The sequence below is a fragment of the Oncorhynchus mykiss genome, chromosome 22, assembly GCF_057628025.1.
Source record: "Oncorhynchus mykiss isolate SJ-2025 chromosome 22, ASM5762802v1, whole genome shotgun sequence".
Taxonomy (NCBI): domain Eukaryota; kingdom Metazoa; phylum Chordata; class Actinopteri; order Salmoniformes; family Salmonidae; genus Oncorhynchus; species Oncorhynchus mykiss.
Genome location: NC_143043.1, coordinates 2,273,105 through 2,286,991, shown reverse-complemented (window position 1 = coordinate 2,286,991; position 13,887 = coordinate 2,273,105). Strand labels below are relative to the sequence as shown.

The 13,887-nt window shown below is 52.8% G+C and overlaps 2 non-coding genes and 2 pseudogenes across 2 annotated transcripts; all 4 read left to right on the top strand.

Annotated features, from left to right (window-relative positions):
• Nucleotides 1-2,237: 2,237 nt before the first annotated feature.
• Nucleotides 2,238-2,413, top strand: LOC118943647 (U2 spliceosomal RNA; annotated as a pseudogene).
• Nucleotides 2,414-2,869: 456 nt separating this feature from the next.
• LOC118945657 (U5 spliceosomal RNA) lies at nucleotides 2,870-2,986 on the top strand. Its single transcript, XR_005040772.1, has one exon. It is a non-coding gene; the product is annotated as a U5 spliceosomal RNA (small nuclear RNA).
• A 5,716-nt stretch (nucleotides 2,987-8,702) lies between these two features.
• Nucleotides 8,703-8,878, top strand: LOC118945528 (U2 spliceosomal RNA; annotated as a pseudogene).
• A 364-nt stretch (nucleotides 8,879-9,242) lies between these two features.
• Nucleotides 9,243-9,359, top strand: LOC118945667 (U5 spliceosomal RNA). The gene has a single exon (XR_005040782.2). It is a non-coding gene; the product is annotated as a U5 spliceosomal RNA (small nuclear RNA).
• Nucleotides 9,360-13,887: the final 4,528 nt, after the last annotated feature.

Sequence of the window (13,887 nt, the reverse complement as noted above, 5' to 3'; positions counted from 1 at the left end):
GGTTGAGAGCGCTCTTAGGATGATGGGTAAAGGGAAGGTGCCTGGGATGGATGGGCTGCCGGCTGAGTTTTACCTCAAGTTTTGGGGTATACTTGGACCGGTGGTCCTCGAAGTCTTGAAGGCCATCCTTGAGACGGGGGTCCCGGGGGGATCAATGGCTGTTGGTGTGCTGTCACTTCTTTATAAGAAGGGGGAAGCAACTGACCTTGGCAACTGGCGGCCATTGACCATGCTGTGCGTAGATTACAAGATTCTTGCAAAGGTTTTAGCAGACCGGTTGCGCACAGCCCTTCCCTACGTCGTCCATGAGGATCAGACGTGCGGGGTAGAGGGCCGCTCTATAAGATGGAACCTACAGTTGATTAGGGACTCCATCGCCTGGGTTGAAGATAGAGGGCTGCCTTTAATGGTAGCAGCGCTAGATCAGGCGAAAGCCTTTGATCGCGTGAATAGATCCTTTCTATTCAGGGTGTTAGGTAGATTAGGATTTGGGGAGAAGTACATAGGATGGATCCGTACATTATATGTCGGAGCGGGGTGCCGAGTAAGTGTAAATAGTCACTTAGGTGACGTTTTTGACCTCTCGTCTGGGGTCAGGCAGGGATGCCCACTCTCGGCTCTCCTCTTCGTTCTGTACATGGAGCCTCTGGGGGCTGCCATTAGGGCAGACACAGGGGTGGAGGGTTTGTTGATCCCTGGAAGCGGTGGGCTGCGTGTTAAGATGACGCAGTACGCCGACGACACTTCCTTGCTTTTGTGCAAGGACTCGTGCCTGACAAGGTCTCTTGCCATCATTGGGGATTTCACCCAAGCGTCGGGGGCGGTTCTGAATCATGCAAAGTCTTCCGTTAAATTTTTCGGAAGATGGCGCGGTAGGACGGATGTGCCCGGGGGGTTATCTCTCTGTGAGGGGGCCCTGAGGATTCTTGGGGTCCATTTTGAGACCTCTGGCTCAGCGACGCTGAACTGGAACATGGGTATCGCAGTGGTACAGAAGAAGTTGGCAATGTGGAAGGCTAGGTCTTTGTCCTTTATAGGTAAGGTCCTGGTCCTAAAGGTGGATGTATTGCCATCTCTTTTGTACTTGGCGTACATCTACCCATTGCCAGCTTGTCTGAGGAGGCCTCTAGTGAGGCTTGTGTTTCAGTTCATGTGGGGTGGCAGGTACGAGTGGGTCGCCAGGGCGCGCATGCTCTGTCCCATCGGGGAGGGAGGTAGGGGGGTACCACATCTCCTCCTCAAGCTAGACGCCATTTTTGTTTCTTTCCTGTTGACGGAGCTTGCTCGTCCGGTTATACACCCGTCCGGTTACCTCCTGCGGGTGTTCTTCTCGTATCAGGCGAGAAGCGTAATGGTGTGGTCTAACGCGGGTCCTCGGGCGGAACAGCTGCCGTGGCACTTTGGCCATGCGGCCAAGTGGCTGCGTGCGCACCCCGAGGTTGAAGTTGCCCGAGTAGGTTTAGATCACAGGCACCTGTACGAGGAGGTCAGGCAGGCAGGGAGTCCTATGCCTGTAGCGGGCATCTCGTCAGTGGTCTGGGAGGGAGTGCAGGTGCGGGGCCTGGACAACAGGCTCAAGGACCTGAATTGGTTGAGCCTCCATAAGTGCTTGCCGGTACGTTCCATCATGTACCGGCATAGTTTGTCGCGATCCTCCACCTGTCCAAGATCTGCTTGTGGCAGGGAGGAGACTGTGCGCCATGCCTTCTGGGACTGTGCCTTTGCCGGACTAGTCTGGGCTAGGGCACGGGTGCTGCTAGGTTTGGTTAGGAGCGATTTTATTTTGACGTGGGCTAGGTTAGAGAGAGGCGTAGGGAGAGCAAGGGGAACAAATAGGGACAGATTTCTGCTCTGGCTTCTCATGAGTCTCTTTAAACGGGGGCTGTGGGAAGCCAGGCAGAATTTAGTTAAGACAGGGAGAGATTGGGGGGTGGAAGGGATAGTGAGGAGGGTGGAAGGTGATGTGAGGGGGAGGATGAAGAGGGAGGAGAGGAAGTGGGGGCAGCATGCGGCACGGGAGAGGTGGAAGGAGGGTTTAGGGCTGGGAGTGTTAGAGTTAGATGGGTAAGGGGATAGATTAGGGACGAGGAGACAGGGAAAGGGTTAGGTATTGGTTAGGTATGACGGGGAGGGACGATGCTCCCCTGAGGTTTGTTTTTGTTTGGGTGTTTGGTGATTTTGTAAATAGAATGAATGAGAATTATTATTTTGTAAAGTATGAATGGTATTGAGTGTAAATAAATTATTTTTTGTAATAAAATCTGTTCTTATCAGTTTAATATCTGATACGTCCCCCATCGGGGGACTACATATTAAATGGATTTTTCGAACAGGGAGTCGGAAATGGGGCTTGCTCCGTCCGCTCCACGCATCGACCCGGTATTGCAGTACCTCCGGGAACGGTGCAACACTTTTCTCCCGTTGTCAAGGGAAAATGCACATTCACAAAGCTATGTAAACAGCTGGCTAGCTAGCTGGCTGGCTAGCAGAAGAAGAGAAGGAAAGAAACATTCAAACTGAAAGAAAGGCGAAGCGCTCTTCAATGGGGTCCCCCGTTTCCCGCCATTTAAAAAAAAAAAAAAAAAGAATTGGGGCCAGGATTGTGTCTCTCTCTCTCTCTCTCTCTCTCTCTCTCTCTCTCTCTCTCTCTCTCTCTCTCTCTCTCTCTCTCTCTCTCTCTCTCTCTCTCTCTCTCTCTCTCTCTCTCTCTCTCTCTCTCTCTCTCTCTCTCTCTCTCTCTCTCTGTGACCTTCTTTTTATCCACAGACAGCCCTCGAAAACTTGGAAGAGTGGGTTCCGGGAGCACCCGCGGGAACCCTGCCTAGAGTGCACAGAGTGTGTCTCGGGCCCCGACCTCTTGACTTCCATATGACTCTGGTTTCTCTTCATTACGCACAAGCCTTTCGCCTTTTACTAAAGACTTCCGTGGAGAGGAACACTTACGAGTTCAACGTATTTTTGGAGCGGCTTTGCTTCTTGCAGAGCCCGGTATCTTGTTTCAAGGGAAATTGACAGAGATGGGCCAGGATAGTGACTTAAAGACGCATTAGCGACTTTTTCCAAAAAACACCTGCCTGTTTGTTTCCAGGGAAACGGTGGGTGGGTGGGTGGGTGGGTTGGTTGAGTGGGGGTTGGAGGGAGAGAGGAGCTGGCTTTTGCCAACCCACCCGCTGAGGTCTGTCGAGACCCCCGGGGGTCCGGCGGTTTCAGGGTTCCATTTGTGGGTTATCGCTTCTCGGCCTTCCGGCTAAGACCAAGCTTGGTACTGCGGTGCCCCAGAGCTCGCTTAGCTGGAAGCCGAAGGCCGGAGGGCGGTAAAAGGTTTTTTTGATTAATTAATCAAATCCCTGGATTTTTGGGGGTTTTTCCCTCCTTTTTTGGGGTTTTCTTTTGTCTAGAGGAAGGCGTCGGTTCCCTTGCAGAGATGGCGAGGTCTTCTTCAAATGGGTCGGTCCCAGGGATCGGACTGGCTAATACCGTGCGGTTTTCATGGAATGAGAAGGATATAGAACCTTTTGGACGAGAGGTGTTTGGGAGATCAATCCTGATGGGGGTGCTGAAGTTGACCATAAAGGATGTGTTTTGCCTGCAAGGCAACTCTTTGGATGGGACTTTTGATGTGGCTTTTTATACGGAAAGCAAGCATGAGGAGATTCTAAAGAAGGTGAGAGGGGTGTCTGATACGAAGCCGATGTGCCATTATTTGGTGAAGAGCTTGGCCAGAAACAATTTCCGGGTCGTGACCGTGAATATGTACAACCCCTACGTCAAGGATGAGGAGGTGAGGGCCTTTCTGGGGAGATATATGGATAATGTCTCCTCAGGAAGGCCCATCAAGGACTCTTTGGGATTTTGGACGGGGAGGAGAGGGTTTCAGGCCCTCCTCAGGGAAGATCCTAGGGGAGAGGGAGGGTTCCTTCATCCCCCGGCTATGTTCTCCCTGGGGGCTGACAGGGGGACGTTATACTATGCACGTCAGCCCCCATTCTGCAGGCGCTGTATGGCCTATGGACACATCCTGGCCTCGTGCAGCACTAGAAAGTGTAGATTTTGTGGGTCTGGGGAGCACGAGGCCAAGGATTGCGACGAGCCGAAGGCTTGCCACGGGTGTGGTTCCATTCAGCACCTGTGGCGTGATTGCCCGGCTCGTCAGCGGTCATACGCGTCTGCAGTTGGAGGGGGAGCAGGAGCGGGGGATGGGGGAAGAAGAGGAGGGGAAGGACGGCCTTTTCAGGCACAAAGAGATGGCCCAGAGGATAAGAAAAAAGAAGAGGAGAAAAGAGTGATAGCAGGAGGAGAAAGGACAAGGGAAGATGCGGAAGCAGAAGATGGGGAGAAGAATGAAGATGGAGGACCGGTGGGAGGGGTGCCTGTGGCAGGACCTGTGGGAGGGGTGCCTGTGGCAGGACCTGTGGGAGGGGTGCCTGTCGAAGGACCTGTGGAGGGGGGGGGGGTTGCCTGTGGAAGGACCTGTGGAGGGGGAGGGGGTGCCTGGGGCAGGACCGGTGGAGGGGGAGGGGGTGCCTGGGGCAGGACCGGTGGAGCGGGAGGGGGGAGAGGGGGTACGGGAGTGGGGGGATAGCATGTCGGATTTCCTTGTGGAAGAGATGAGGGAAATGGTGGAGGAGCTAGCGGGGAAGAGGGGTAGTGTATCCCCGCTACCTCCTACACCAAAAAAAGACAAAAAGAAACGGAAGATGAAGGGGGGCTCGGGAGGTAGAGAGGGGGAGGGGGGTGTAGAGGGGGAGGGGGGGGCTAAGAGATCAGCGGGGGGGGGAGGGGGGAGGACATTGGTCTCCCTGTTTGCCTCAACCCCTCAAAATTTAGAGGAGGGTGGCTTCGGTGAGGGGTCTGTGGGCTGTTTGTCGGAGGGGTCTCAACTCCTGTTTGGGGAGATGGGATCCCCGACACTCAGCCCCGAGGCATACAGGGGGGGGGGGTTGGAGGGTGGTGGTGAGGAACCCAGGGTGCAGGGCACTAGGCCTAACACACTGCCTGCATCCTGGGTTGGAGGGATGGAGGAGGACGGGGGGGCGTCAGGAGAGGAGAGGACGTCCCCGCCGGTGGAGATGGACCAGGGGAGCATCGGGTGAGTCTCCTGTTTTTTCTTTGGATTTTGGGTTAAATTGTAAGTAATCATTAAATAAATATGTCTGTTTCTTTTCTTAGTTTAAATGTTAGAGGGTTGAGGGATTTTGTTAAAAGGAGGGCGGTTTTTTGTTATTTAGAGGGTGTGGGTTTTGATTTCTGTTTTTTACAGGAGGTTCACCTGAGGGATGGTGGGGATGTGCATAGATTTAGGAGGGAGAGGGATAAGGGGGAATCTTTTTGGGGCATAGGAGGGGTGCACTCAACAGGAGTAGGAATTTTGTGTGGAAATAGAGAGGTTAAGATAGAGAGCACTTTTGTTATAATGCAGGGTAGAGTAATGGGGATAGATGTAGTGTATAGAGAAGCTAGGTATAGGTTAATTGGGGTGTATGGACCACAGGTGGCGGCAGACAGGAGGGAGATGGTGGACTGTCTGGCGCCCCTGTGTGTTACAAATAGGCACTTGGTGATAGGAGGGGATTTGAATATAGATTTAGAGGTAGGGGGTGATAGTAGTGTAGGCGCCATCACCGGGCTAATGGCTTGCCATGGTCTGGTTGATGGTGGCCTGCACACTACTCCGGTAATGGTCGGTCCTACATGGCGCAACTCCAGGGGGGTTGCGCGGAGGCTCGACTACATTTTTGTATCCAGGTCTTTGGGTCAGTTGTCTGGGCGGCTGTTGCCTGTTTTCTTCTCGGATCACGACGGGGTGTTCCTGCAGGTGGGGTCGCCAGTCTGCCTCTTCGGTAGGGGGTACTGGAAATTAGATCGGGGTATACTGGAGGAGCGGGCTTTCGTTGACTCATTTTTTTGTTTCTTTCGAAGGCTTGATGGCCTCCGGTCTATGTGCGAGGGGGTGTTAGAGTGGTGGGATTTAGTTAAGGTGAGGATTAGGGCTTTTATAATAGGGTATTGTAAAAGGAAAAAGAGGGAGGAAAGGAGGGAGGTGGATCGTATCCAAAGGTTAATTGAACTCGAGCATGAGGCGGGCAACCTCGGCGGGTCGATTGACTGGGAGAGATTCGCAGCCCTAAAGGCGCAGCTCAGGGAGCTGCAGGAGCAGAAGGCTCGAGCTTTCCTAGAGCATGCGCATAGTGGCTTCCTAGAACATAATGAGACTTGTTCCGCTATGTTCTTTAAGTCGGTTAGGGCCAGGCAGAGTAGGAAGATAATGCATGGCGTTAGGGAAGAAAATGGTAGTATAGTAAGTAAACCAGAGGAAATGGTCAGGGTGACAACTGATCATTTCCGAGGTTTATTTAAGGAAAGGGAGATAGATGTAGAGCAGGGAAACGTGTTTTTAGAACACTTGTCCCGGCGGTTGCCGGAGGACATTAGAGACGTGATGGAGGCCCAGATCTCACTAGAAGAGGTTGAGAGCGCTCTTAGGAGGATGGGTAAAGGGAAGGTGCCTGGGATGGATGGGCTGCCGGCTGAGTTTTACCTCAAGTTTTGGGGTATACTTGGACCGGTGGTCCTCGAAGTCTTGAAGGCCATCCTTGAGACGGGAGTCCCGGGGGGATCAATGGCTGTTGGTGTGCTGTCACTTCTTTATAAGAAGGGGGAAGCAACTGACCTTGGCAACTGGCGGCCATTGACCATGCTGTGCGTAGATTACAAGATTCTTGCAAAGGTTTTAGCAGACCGGTTGCGCACAGCCCTTCCCTACGTCGTCCATGAGGATCAGACGTGCGGGGTAGAGGGCCGCTCTATAAGATGGAACCTACAGTTGATTAGGGACTCCATCGCCTGGGTTGAAGATAGAGGGCTGCCTTTAATGGTAGCAGCGCTAGATCAGGCGAAAGCCTTTGATCGCGTGAATAGATCCTTTCTATTCAGGGTGTTAGGTAGATTAGGATTTGGGGAGAAGTACATAGGATGGATCCGTACATTATATGTCGGAGCGGGGTGCCGAGTAAGTGTAAATAGTCACTTAGGTGACGTTTTTGACCTCTCGTCTGGGGTCAGGCAGGGATGCCCACTCTCGGCTCTCCTCTTCGTTCTGTACATGGAGCCTCTGGGGGCTGCCATTAGGGCAGACACAGGGGTGGAGGGTTTGTTGATCCCTGGAAGCGGTGGGCTGCGTGTTAAGATGACGCAGTACGCCGACGACACTTCCTTGCTTTTGTGCAAGGACTCGTGCCTGACAAGGTCTCTTGCCATCATTGGGGATTTCACCCAAGCGTCGGGGGCGGTTCTGAATCATGCAAAGTCTTCCGTTAAATTTTTCGGAAGATGGCGCGGTAGGACGGATGTGCCCGGGGGGTTATCTCTCTGTGAGGGCGCCCTGAGGATTCTTGGGGTCCATTTTGAGACCTCTGGCTCAGCGACGCTGAACTGGAACATGGGTATCGCAGTGGTACAGAAGAAGTTGGCAATGTGGAAGGCTAGGTCTTTGTCCTTTATAGGTAAGGTCCTGGTCCTAAAGGTGGATGTATTGCCATCTCTTTTGTACTTGGCGTACATCTACCCATTGCCAGCTTGTCTGAGGAGGCCTCTAGTGAGGCTTGTGTTTCAGTTCATGTGGGGTGGCAGGTACGAGTGGGTCGCCAGGGCGCGCATGCTCTGTCCCATCGGGGAGGGAGGTAGGGGGGTACCACATCTCCTCCTCAAGCTAGACGCCATTTTTGTTTCTTTCCTGTTGACGGAGCTTGCTCGTCCGGTTATACACCCGTCCGGTTACCTCCTGCGGGTGTTCTTCTCGTATCAGGCGAGAAGCGTAATGGTGTGGTCTAACGCGGGTCCTCGGGCGGAACAGCTGCCGTGGCACTTTGGCCATGCGGCCAAGTGGCTGCGTGCGCACCCCGAGGTTGAAGTTGCCCGAGTAGGTTTAGATCACAGGCACCTGTACGAGGAGGTCAGGCAGGCAGGGAGTCCTATGCCTGTAGCGGGCATCTCGTCAGTGGTCTGGGAGGGAGTGCAGGTGCGGGGCCTGGACAACAGGCTCAAGGACCTGAATTGGTTGAGCCTCCATAAGTGCTTGCCGGTACGTTCCATCATGTACCGGCATAGTTTGTCGCGATCCTCCACCTGTCCAAGATCTGCTTGTGGCAGGGAGGAGACTGTGCGCCATGCCTTCTGGGACTGTGCCTTTGCCGGACTAGTCTGGGCTAGGGCACGGGTGCTGCTAGGTTTGGTTAGGAGCGATTTTATTTTGACGTGGGCTAGGTTAGAGAGAGGCGTAGGGAGAGCAAGGGGAACAAATAGGGACAGATTTCTGCTCTGGCTTCTCATGAGTCTCTTTAAACGGGGGATGTGGGAAGCCAGGCATAATTTAGTTAAGACAGGGAGAGATTGGGGGGTGGAAGGGATAGTGAGGAGGGTGGAAGGTGATGTGAGGGGGAGGATGAAGAGGGAGGAGAGGAAGTGGGGGCAGCATGCGGCACGGGAGAGGTGGAAGGAGGGTTTAGGGCTGGGAGTGTTAGAGTTAGATGGGTAAGGGGATAGATTAGGGACGAGGAGACAGGGAAAGGGTTAGGTATTGGTTAGGTATGACGGGGAGGGACGATGCTCCCCTGAGGTTTGTTTTTGTTTGGGTGTTTGGTGATTTTGTAAATAGAATGAATGAGAATTATTATTTTGTAAAGTATGAATGGTATTGAGTGTAAATAAATTATTTTTTGTAATAAAATCTGTTCTTATCAGTTTAATATCTGATACGTCCCCCATCGGGGGACTACATATTAAATGGATTTTTCGAACAGGGAGTCGGAAATGGGGCTTGCTCCGTCCGCTCCACGCATCGACCCGGTATTGCAGTACCTCCGGGAACGGTGCAACACTTTTCTCCCGTTGTCAAGGGAAAATGCACATTCACAAAGCTATGTAAACAGCTGGCTAGCTAGCTAGCTAGCTAGCTAGCTGGCTAGCAGAAGAAGAGAAGGAAAGAAACATTCAAACTGAAAGAAAGGCGAAGCGCTCTTCAATGGGGTCCCCCGTTTCCCGCCATTTTACTTAAAAAAAAAAAAAAAAGAATTGGGGCCAGGATTGTGTGTCTCTCTCTCTCTCTCTCTCTCTCTCTCTGTGACCTTCTTTTTATCCACAGACAGCCCTCGAAAACTTGGAAGAGTGGGTTCCGGGAGCACCCGCGGGAACCCTGCCTAGAGTGCACAGAGTGTGTCTCGGGCCCCGACCTCTTGACTTCCATATGACTCTGGTTTCTCTTCATTACGCACAAGCCTTTCGCCTTTTACTAAAGACTTCCGTGGAGAGGAACACTTACGAGTTCAACGTATTTTTGGAGCGGCTTTGCTTCTTGCAGAGCCCGGTATCTTGTTTCAAGGGAAATTGACAGAGATGGGCCAGGATAGTGACTTAAAGACGCATTAGCGACTTTTTCCAAAAAACACCTGCCTGTTTGTTTCCAGGGAAACGGTGGGTGGGTGGGTGGGTGGGTTGGTTGAGTGGGGGTTGGAGGGAGAGAGGAGCTGGCTTTTGCCAACCCACCCGCTGAGGTCTGTCGAGACCCCCGGGGGTCCGGCGGTTTCAGGGTTCCATTTGTGGGTTATCGCTTCTCGGCCTTTTGGCTCAGATCAAGCTTGGTACCGAGGTGCCCCAAAGTCCGCTGAGTCAAAAGGTCGAACCAGGAGAGCGGTAAGTGTTTTTGTTGGGAAATTTGCTATATAATTTCTTGTCTTTTGTGTATTTCCTTTCTTGTTTTTTGTAAGAGGTGGTGAGACGGGTGCGCCATCATCCGTGAGGAGATGGCGCAAAATCCTTCTGAGAGGTCGATCCCTGGGATTGGGCTGGCAAACACGGTGAGGTTTTCTTGGAAGGAAAGAGAAAAGGAGCCTTGGGGAAGAGAAACGTTCGGGAGGAATATCCTGTTGGGGTGCCTGAGCCTGAAGGTGAAGGATGTCCTCTGTGTCCAGGGGAACCCGATGGAAAAAGGATTTGATGTGACTTTTTATTTAGAAGAACAACACGACGGTGTAATGAAGAGGGTTAAGGAAGAGAAAGAAGAAAGTCCCCTGTGCCATTACACGGTGACCAGCCTGGCAAGGAACAACTTCAGGGTGGTCACCGTAACCATGTACAATCCGCATGTGAAGGACGAAGAAGTGAGGGCCTTTCTGGGGAGATACATGGACAATGTCTCCTCAGCGAGGTACCTCAGGGACTCCCTGGGTTTCTGGAACGGGAAGAGAGGCTTCCAGGCGTTACTCAGGGAGTCCCCGAAGAGTGTGGATGGCTACCTCCATCCTCCGGCAATGTTCTCCCTGGGGGCTGACAGGGGGACGTTGTTTTATGCACGTCAGCCCCCGTTCTGCAGGCGTTGTATGGCCTACGGCCATATCCTGGCCTCGTGCAGCACCAAGAAGTGTCGATTTTGTGGATCGGAAGAGCACGAGGCCAAGGAATGTGACGAGCCCAAGGCTTGCCACGGGTGTGGCTCGAAAGCACACCTGTGGCGTGATTGCCCGGCTCGTCACAGGTCATACGCGTCTGCAGCTGGGGGGGGAGCGGGGGATGGGGGGAGGAAAGAAAGGACGCGTGCGGATTGTACAGGGGAAAAGAAGCAGGAAGAGGATGGAAAGAAGGAAGAGATGAGAAGAAAGAGGCGGGAAGAAGGAAAGAAGGGAAAAGAAGAGGAGAAGGAAAAGAAGGCGGAAGAACGTAAAGGAGCGGAGAAGAGGGAGAAGGGGACAGTGGTACGAGATGGAGTGGAAGAGGGAACGGTGACAGTGAAGAGGACGGAGGGGGGTGTGGAGGTGGGAGGGGAGGGGGTGGGAGGGGGAAATGGAGGGAGGGAGTGGGGGGACAGCTTGCCAGGCTTCCTAGAGGAAGAAATGAGGGATTTGGTGGAGGAGTTAGCGGGGAATGGACGTTGTGTCTCCCCGCTACCTTCTTCACCAAAGAAGAAAGGGATGAAGAGGGGGAGCTTGGCAGGAAGTGAGAGGGAGGGGGGTGGAGAGGGGGAGGGGGGGGCTAAGAGAGTGGCCGGGGGGGGGGGGGGGGTACATTGGCCTCCCTGTTTGCCTCATCCCCTTACATTTTGGTGGATGACTCCAGTGAGGGGTCTGTGGGCTGTTTGATAGAGGGATCCCAACTCCTGTTTGAGGAGATGGGGTCCCCTACACTCAGCCCTGAGGCATACAGGGAGGGGGGGGTGGAGGATGGTGGTGGGGAACCCAGGATGCAGGGCACTCGGCCTAACACACTGCCTGCATCCTGGGTTGGAGAGATGGAGGAGGACGGGGGGGCGTCAGGAGTGGAGAGGGCGTCCCTGCCGGTGGAGATGGACCAGGGGAGCATCGGGTGAGTCTCCTGTTTTTTGTTTGGTTTGGGGTTATTTGTTGAGGGTTTGTTTGTTTGTAAATAGTTAAAAAATTATTTCTGATAAATTGTTTAGTTTAAATGTAAGGGGGTTGAAGGATGTTGTTAAAAGGAGGGCGGTGTTTAATTTTTTAGAGGGTGTGGGGTTTGATTTTTGTTTTTTACAGGAGGTTCACCTGAGGGATGGTGGGGATGTGGCTAGATTTAGGAAGGAGTGGGATAAGGGGGAATTATTTTTTGGGGCATAGGAGGGGTGCACTCAACAGGAGTAGGGATATTGTGTGGTAATAGAGAGGTTAAGGTAGAGAGCACTTTTGTAATAGTGCAGGGTAGAGTATTGGGGATAGATGTAGTGTATAGAGAAGCTAGGTATAGGTTAATTGGGGTATATGGGCCACAGGTGGCGGCAGACAGAAGGGAGATGGTGGACTGTCTGGCGCCCCTGTGTGTCACAAATAGGCACTTGGTGATAGGAGGGGACTTTAATATAGATTTAGGGGTAGGTGGTGATAGTAGTGCAGGCGCAATCACCGGGCTAATGGCTTGCCATGGTCTGGTTGATGGTGGCCTGCATACTACTCCGGCAATGGTCGGTCCTACATGGCGCAACTCCAGGGGGGTTGCGCGGAGGCTCGACTACATTTTTATATCCAGGTCTTTGGGTCAGTTGTCTGGGCGCCTGTTGCCTGTGTTCTTCACGGATCACGACGGGGTGTTCCTGCAGGTGGGGTCGCCAGTCTGCCTCTTCGGTAGGGGGTACTGGAAGCTAGATCGGGATATACTGGAGGAGCAGGCTTTCGTTGACGCATTTTTTTGTTTCTTTCGGAGGCTTGACGGTCTCCGGTCCATGTGCGAGGGGGTGTTAGAGTGGTGGGATTTAGTGAAGGTGAGGATTAGGGCTTTTATAATAGGATATTGTAAAAGGAAAAAAAGGGAGGAAAGGAGGGAGGTGGATCGTATCCAAAAGTTAATTGAACTCGAGTACGAGGCGGGCAACCTCGGCGGGTCGATTGACTGGGAGAGATTCGCAGCCCTAAAGGCGCAGCTCAGGGAGCTGCAGGAGCAGAAGGCTCGAGCTTTCCTGGAGCGTGCGCATAGTGGCTTTCTAGAACATAATGAGACTTGTTCCGCTATGTTCTTTAAGTCCGTTAGGGCCAGGCAGAGTAGGAGGGTAATGCATGGCGTTAGGGAAGAAAATGGTAGTATAGTAAGTAAACCAGAGGAAATGGTCAGGGTGACAACTGATCATTTCCGAGGTTTATTTAAGGAAAGGGAAATAGATGTAGAGCAGGGAAACGTGTTTTTAGAACACTTGTCCCGGCGGTTGCCGGAGGACATTAGAGACGTGATGGAGGCCCAGATCTCACTAGAAGAGGTTGAGAGCGCTCTTAGGAGGATGGGTAAAGGGAAGGTGCCTGGGATGGATGGGCTGCCGGCTGAGTTTTACCTCAAGTTTTGGGGTATACTTGGACCGGTGGTCCTCGAAGTCTTGAAGGCCATCCTTGAGACGGGGGTCCCGGGGGGATCAATGGCTGTTGGTGTGCTGTCACTTCTTTATAAGAAGGGGGAAGCAACTGACCTTGGCAACTGGCGGCCGTTGACCATGCTGTGCGTAGATTACAAGATTCTTGCAAAGGTTTTAGCAGACCGGTTGCGCACAGCCCTTCCCTACGTCGTCCATGAGGATCAGACGTGCGGGGTAGAGGGCCGCTCTATAAGATGGAACCTACAGTTGATTAGGGACTCCATCGCCTGGGTTGAAGATAGAGGGCTGCCTTTAATGGTAGCAGCGCTAGATCAGGCGAAAGCCTTTGATCGCGTGAATAGATCCTTTCTATTCAGGGTATTAGGTAGATTAGGATTTGGGGAGAAGTTTATAGGATGGATCCGTACATTATATGTCGGAGCGGGGTGTCGAGTTAGTGTAAATAGTCACTTAGGTGACGTTTTTGACCTCTCGTCTGGGGTCAGGCAGGGATGCCCACTCTCGGCCCTCCTCTTCGTACTGTACATGGAGCCTCTGGGGGCTGCCATTAGGGCAGACACAGGGGTGGAGGGCTTGTTGATTCCTGGGAGCGGTGGGCTGCGTGTTAAGATGACGCAGTACGCGGACGACACTTCCTTGCTTTTGTGCAAGGACTCGTGCCTGACAAGGTCTCTTGCCATCATTGGGGATTTCACCCAAGCGTCGGGGGCGGTTCTGAATCATGCAAAGTCTTCCGTTAAGTTTTTCGGAAGATGGCGCGGTAGGACGGATGTGCCCGGGGGTTATCTCTCTGTGAGGGGGCCCTGAGGATTCTTGGGGTCCATTTTGAGACCTCTGGCTCAGCGACGCTGAACTGGAACATGGGTATTGCAGTGGTACAGAAGAAGTTGGCAATGTGGAAGGCTAGGTCTTTGTCCTTTATAGGTAAGGTCCTGGTCCTAAAGGTGGATGTATTGCCATCTCTTTTGTACTTGGCGTACATCTACCCATTGCCAGCTTGTCTGAGGAGGCCTCTAGTGAGGCTCGTGTTT